Source organism: Phoenix dactylifera, unplaced genomic scaffold, assembly GCF_009389715.1.
Source record: "Phoenix dactylifera cultivar Barhee BC4 unplaced genomic scaffold, palm_55x_up_171113_PBpolish2nd_filt_p 000090F, whole genome shotgun sequence".
Lineage (NCBI taxonomy): Eukaryota > Viridiplantae > Streptophyta > Magnoliopsida > Arecales > Arecaceae > Phoenix > Phoenix dactylifera.
Window position 1 is genome coordinate 542,825 of NW_024067679.1, and position 7,176 is coordinate 550,000.

Here is a 7,176-nt window from a genome sequence, read left to right on the forward strand (position 1 = left end):
ACCACAAGGACCCAAATGGATAGGGCTCATGTTTATGTGCTCGTCATACTATAGCAACCTCACTGTGAATAGTCGAGGCATCGCAGGTCAAAGGACCAGTCATACAATTGCAACTTCAAGTAAGTCATTAACGAGTGGATAGACATTCAAGTGACTACTTGCTATGGTCACGCTCAGTATCCTTGTTCTCTAATAAGCACTTACACAATCACTCCATGTCCCCACACTGTTAGACTCAAGACTCGTCCATCAAAGAAAGTGATCTGTGCACTAATCTTAGCAGATCGATCACCGTCCTCGTGATGATCCATCGATCATGAGCAATTCAGAAAATAATCACCAAATTCTCAACTCTTGAGAATATGCGTCATCATCTTATTAATTTCTTGGATGATTCATGGACACATAAGAACATGAATGAAAAGAATGCCCAACTTAATAAATTCATAATTAGGTCAAGTATAATTTTATGTCTCAGAACGAAATAATGTGTTAGCCAAATTGGCTTCTAGGGCATACTTCTAATATATACATATATATATATATATATACACACACACATATATATATATACACACACATATATATATACATACACACACACACACACACACACACATATATATATATACATATATATATACATATATATACATACACCATATATATACATACATATATATACACACACACACACACACACATATATATATATACATACATACATATATATATATGTACACATATATATACATACATATATATATACACACACACACACAGATATATATATATACATACATATATAAATATATATATACACACATATACATACACACACACACATATATGTACCTCACAGTGAGGTTACTGTAGTTTGACTGCACATATACATGGTCTCTAGACATATGGATCCTTGTAGTGTAGATTGGCTGCAGTAGGTTCACTGTAGGAGTAGGGTATGCACCTACAAGAAATCTATCAACCATGGTACATAAGGAGTGATCCTATATGATTTATAAGACTGAGTTCATAAGATCTCGGCTGGGGGCAGTATGTACAGTGGAGAAAGAGTTTCCACTCTCGAACTTAAGTCGAATAAATCTAGACATATGACAGACGACGGAATTTGACGAGTTATCTATGACCTCCATTCTGTAGGAATCCATGATAGAAGAACTGTATCATATGATAACTGCACCTAAAGGTTCATCATTACGTTCTGTTGGGTAGCTACTACCTGCTGCTAGGTGTCACTGGTGGATGGTGAGACTCACAAGGACTATCTTGATGGTCAATGATCCCTGGTGAGTTGAGTTGGAATTGTTTCAACCTATTGAAAGAAGTTTTCAATGATATTGTGATAGAGATCGCAATATATCTCACTACTAGATAGAATAGAACCTATGGGATCATACACATTAGAGGTATTGACCGATCCGATGATTGAATTGTGATTGCAAATCACAAATAATCAATTTAATTGATAATTAGTTAATCCACTAAGAGTTAGTGAGTTGAAGAAGGAATAATTGCAATTGGATTCCAATTAATTTAATTAATTGGATTTAATTAATTGGACTTGATCATATTAAATGTGAGTCCTACTTGAAGTAGGATTCCTAGAGTCCTAATTGGATTAGGATTCCAAAATAAATTAGAATCCTACTTGGAGTAGGATTTCTAGAGTCCTAATTGGATTAGGACTGAAATTAAATAAGTCCTAATTAGATTAGGATTTCTTAAGTCCTAATTAATTTTAATCTAATTAATTAAAAGACTCCTAATTGAATTAGAATTGAAGAGTTCAATTGAGTTATGGTTCAACTGAATCCTAATTAGATTAGAATTTGAAGGGAATGCAAATAGGTGCACCTAGTCCTCTTAAGAAAAGGATTAAAACCGCCTAGGATTAGGCCCCACCCCCCACTTGATTAGATCAAGTGGGGGGCATGCGTGATGGAGGATGAGGAGGGAGGGGTGTACGCCCCTCCCTTGGCCAAAACGGGAAGGAAACTAGGAGGGGCGTATGCCCCCTAGAGATAGACTTGGATCTCCTAAAAAGTGGGAGCTACACACGTCTTTATAAGGAGATAAAAGCCACCCCCATGGTATTCTTCTCTCCTCCTTTCAGCCGTGTGCCTCCCTCTTCTCCTATTGGGTTTCAGCCGCAAGCAAGGAAAGGGAAAAAGAAGCCTTGGCGACCCTCCTACCTTCTCATCTTTTGGTTCCAACGCCAAGAAAAGAAAAGGAAGCAAAGGGCTTGGTGATCTTCTTCCTTGATCCCTTCTTCTTCCTCCTCCCTAAGACAATCAAGGGTTGATTCAAATGGGAGGATATCAGCCATCAAAAGTTGCCTCTGCAAGGGAGCTAGCATCTTGGAAAGATAAGAAGAGCTTTGTTCAGTCCTCTACCTCGTGTGGATATCCATAGAAGCCGGACACGTGTGCGGCTTCAAGCGAATCTTCATCAAATACCACGATCATCAGTTTGTGGTGATCATCTATTCACACAAAGTGAAGATCTGATCTTCCTAATGATGTAGAAAATATTTAATCCTAATCTATCTACGAATGACGGTTTTTAATTACGTTCATGTGATGAACGGAATCTCGCGCATGTCTTCCGCTGCGTTCAGAATTTTTCTGCGGCATGCGTGGGATCCCAACAGTTATTAGAAAGAGGGTATGGCATATCTGGCTATGGTAGCTGACACTAGATAGAAGGATCAGAAACTCAAAGGCATTCCTGTAGTAAATGAATATCCTGATATCTTTCTAGAAAATTTTTTGAGGTTGCCTCAAGATAGGGAGATCGAGTTTGCCATTGATTTGACTCTCGGATCCCCGCAAATTTGTAAAGCCCCTTATAGAATGGCCCCTTTGAAATGAAAGAATTGAAGGGCCAGTTGTACGAGCTTCTTGATAAATGTTTTATCAAGTCTAATATCTCCCCTTGAGGAGCTCCAGCATTATTTGTTAGGAAGAAGGATGGTAGTATGAGGCTATGCATTGATTACTAAGCATTAAACAAGGTAATAGTGATAAGTAAATATCCTTTTTTAAGAATTGATGATCTATTCAATTAGCTGAAAGGAGCTCATGTATTCTCCAAGATCGACCTTCACTCTAGGTATCATCAATTGAGGATAAAGGCAGAGAATGTGCCCGAGACTGTCTTCCACACACTATATGGGCATTATAAAATTTTTAGTCATGCCGTTTGGGTTGACAAATACACCAGCATCTTTTATGAACATGATGAATAGAGTATTCAAGCCCTTTTTAGATAAATTTGTGGTTGTCTTTATTGACGATATCCTAGTTTACTCCAAAAATCAGGCCAAACATGAGCGACATTTGAGGATTGTTCTACATACTCTGAGATAGAAGTAGTTGTATGGTATATTGAAAAAGTGTAAATTTTGGTTGGATAGTGTGACATTCCTAGGCATGTAGTGTCTAAAGACGAAATTTCTATAGATCCAAAGAAGGTAGAGGCAGTGTGAACCGCAACATACCAAATATTGTTTTTGAGTTTCGCATCTTTTTAGGATTAGCTAGGTATTACAAGCAGATTGTCGAGAGTTTCTATTGTATTGCCACACCTTTGACTTGATTGACCCATAAAGAAGTTAGATTTGTATGGTCAGATGAATGTGAGCAGAGAGCTAAAGCGGTGTTTAGTATCGACCTCTAAACTTACCCTTTCCTTTACTAGTGGAGGCTTCACCATCTATATTGAGCTTCAAAAAGTGGTTTAGGGTGTGTATTGATGCAAAATGACAGGATAATTGCATATGCCTCTCGAAAATTGAAAGCTTATTAGGATAATTACCTCACTAATGATCATGAGTTTGCAGTTGTAGTGTTTTCATTGAAATTTGGAGTAACTATTTATATGGTGAGTCTTGTGAGGTGTATATTGATGATAAAAGTTCGAGATATCTATTTACTCGAAAGAAACTAAATATGAGACAGAGGAGATGGTTAGAGTTGCTCAAGAGTTACGTGGTGAGTCCAGACTTGATTATATGGTGAACTTGCTATGGGGGTAATCGTGGTGATCCCAACCATGAGGGTGAACATGGTGATCCCCGCCTGAGGGGTGATCGTAGTGATATCCTACCATAAGAATACAAATGTGGCAATCATACCATGAGGGTGATCGTGGTGATCCCCATCACAGGGGTTATGATGGTGACACCTAAGCCACAAGGGTATAAATGTGGCTGTAGTTAGGATTGTAAAGTGAAAATGACTAAAAATCTAATACTTGGGTATAAGCATGCATATAAGTATAGGAATGCAAGTATAGTATGATCATAAGACTTGGATAATCTATTTTACTCCAATTCTAAGTATGGATTCATTATATGTGCATCATTGAAAAGATGAAATGTATCGTCAAAGTATGTGAATCTTATTAAAAGTAAATCTTATGAAATTTACCTATACAGATGCATCATGTTTTGTATAATTTAATTGAACTAAATTATGTAATTTTGCTTGATCCAATTTTGTAAAGTGAATTTGTTACTTATTTAGTCATGAAGCTCATAATCTTCATCTATTTTTCAAATCCAGGGACCACAAACTAGGTCAAGATCAGTCTTTGGGGACAATATATAGAGGCAATGCAGACTTTGTAGTTAGTAGATTTAGTTTTAATCGAGTTGTGTATATTAAAGGGTTGTTTGTCGATTTTGTATAAATAGCTTGAATACTAAATATTTTGATATGTAAATTGTGGAAAAAGACTTCTGTTTATGATTTGTGTGAGCATGATTATATATGATATTTTGGTATAATAGTTTAGTTGTTCTGATAATCACTACTACTTATATATGAATTATATAAATTTCAGATTATGTTGAATTCATTGATAGTTGAAATGCCCTACATACTGATAGAATTAATCCCTATGAGTATGCAGCAGTCGTCCTGCCCTTGAATTATGATTCTAAGGTGGGGGGCAGGATAGAGAGAATAAGAAACAAAGAGAAAACATGAGAGATAGCGAGCGAGATAGGGGTATTCATTGCCTCTCTTAGAAGAGGAAGGAGAGGTCGAGGCTACTAGCGAAGATGCTGGTGGGAGGAGTCACAACCGATGACAAATGGCTGGCGAAATGCCAAAAATCTAAGAAAACAGGGGATCAGCGCATGGGTTTTTCAGCGAAACTTCAAAGGAGAAGAAGGGAGTTTTGGTGATGATGGCTAAAGGCCACAGCCCACTGCGTCGTTGCGCAGCTGCAGGCAGCCAGCGACATCAAGGGCTGGTGAGAAAATAGAGGAAAAATAGAGTTAAAATAGGGCAAAAATAGGGGATCAAATAAAGAAATCTTCTGTTCACTATTTCAATGAAAATTCCAACTGGTGATGAGCTCTAACATAGGAAAAGTGAAGACAAGGGAAATAAGGGATACTACCTTAGCTTTGGTGAGTATTGCGGCTAGCAAGCACAAGAGACATGGTCGTCGGCAATTGAGAGGAAAAATTAGAGGAATGACGATGGTCGGGTGGTGAATCGTCAATGAGGCTTGAGGGGCAGCGGGGGGCTATTAAATAGAGGCAAAGGCTAGGATATGTATATATACTAAAATAGAGGTTCTACTTCTACTTATGTAGAGCTCTCCATTCACCATGTAGACAAATATATTAATATTATTATTAATAATGCTCTTATTTAATATGGTTCTTTATGTCATTCATAAGAAGTTTATTAGCTTATTAAACCATGTTAAATAAAGAACTTTTTATTAATACTACTAAATTAATATAGAAGTGAATGATATTATTAAAAATATATACTGATATTAATAAAAAATACTTTTTCATGCCCATATCCCATGCAGATCATTAAATTACACTAATATTTAATTAATTTCTATTTTATTCTTGTGTTCATGATCATACTTAAAATAAAAGTACAAGTGCTAATAAAATCAGTTTATTGCATTTAAATATTACCAAGATGCAACAGTTTTCTATTTTTATTATACATAGGTTGGATTATGATCTTATTATTTTATAATAATATATTACTTTAGTATATTGATTGATATACGTAAATTATTAGAATTTTGTTATTTTAGAAAATTGTTTGGCTCTTATATCTATTATATTTCTTGCTATTTTTGTTATCCATTGTATTTCAAGAATAGCTAAGAATAAGAGAAAAAACTGCATGCCACGCATCATGCGGCTTATATGGTGGTATATATGCTAAAATGGAGGCTTTGCTTATACAAAACTCCCAATGCAACATATGGCCCATATTAATAATGTTAGTATTAGAACTTTTTATTTTGGATAATAAGTAAGGTTCGTATTTAATATAATTCTTTATCAAAATATAATATATGATATCATTAATAAGAGGCTTATTAGTTCATTAAACTTTATTAAATAAAGAACTTTTCATTAGTGCTACTAAATTAAGATAGAAATTATTAATGACATTCTCAATAACCATATTTGCTTATCTTATAGTGATATTATTGACAAATATTTTTTGTTAGTATTATACCCTATCCTTGTACTGTGCAGGTTATTAGTTACACTAATACTTTATTAATTTCTATTGCATTTCTATGATTATAAACTTACTTAAAGTGGAAGTACAACTACTAATAACCTTACCATATTGTATTTAAATATCTTCTAAATACAATACTTTTCTATTTCTTGTTATGCGCTAGTTGAATCATAATCATATTATTTTATAATAACATATTATTCTGTTATATCAATAGATATACATATATTATTAGAATTTTGTATAGTGATAGTATATAATAATATTAATAGCAAAAATTTATTTTAGAAAACAATTAAGGTTGAGGTCATATGTGTGTGTGTATGTGCGTAAATATATATGTGTGTATGTATGTATACATACATACATACATACATACATACATATACATATATATATATATATTGTATAGTGATAGTATATAATAATATTAATAGCAAAAATTTATTTTAGAAAACAATTAAGGTTGAGGTCATATGTGTGTGTATGTGCGTAAATATATATGTGTGTATGTATACATATATACATACGTACATACATACATATATGTGTATATATATACATATATGTATATGTATATACATATACATATATGTATATGTATATACATATATGTATATACATATACATAGATATA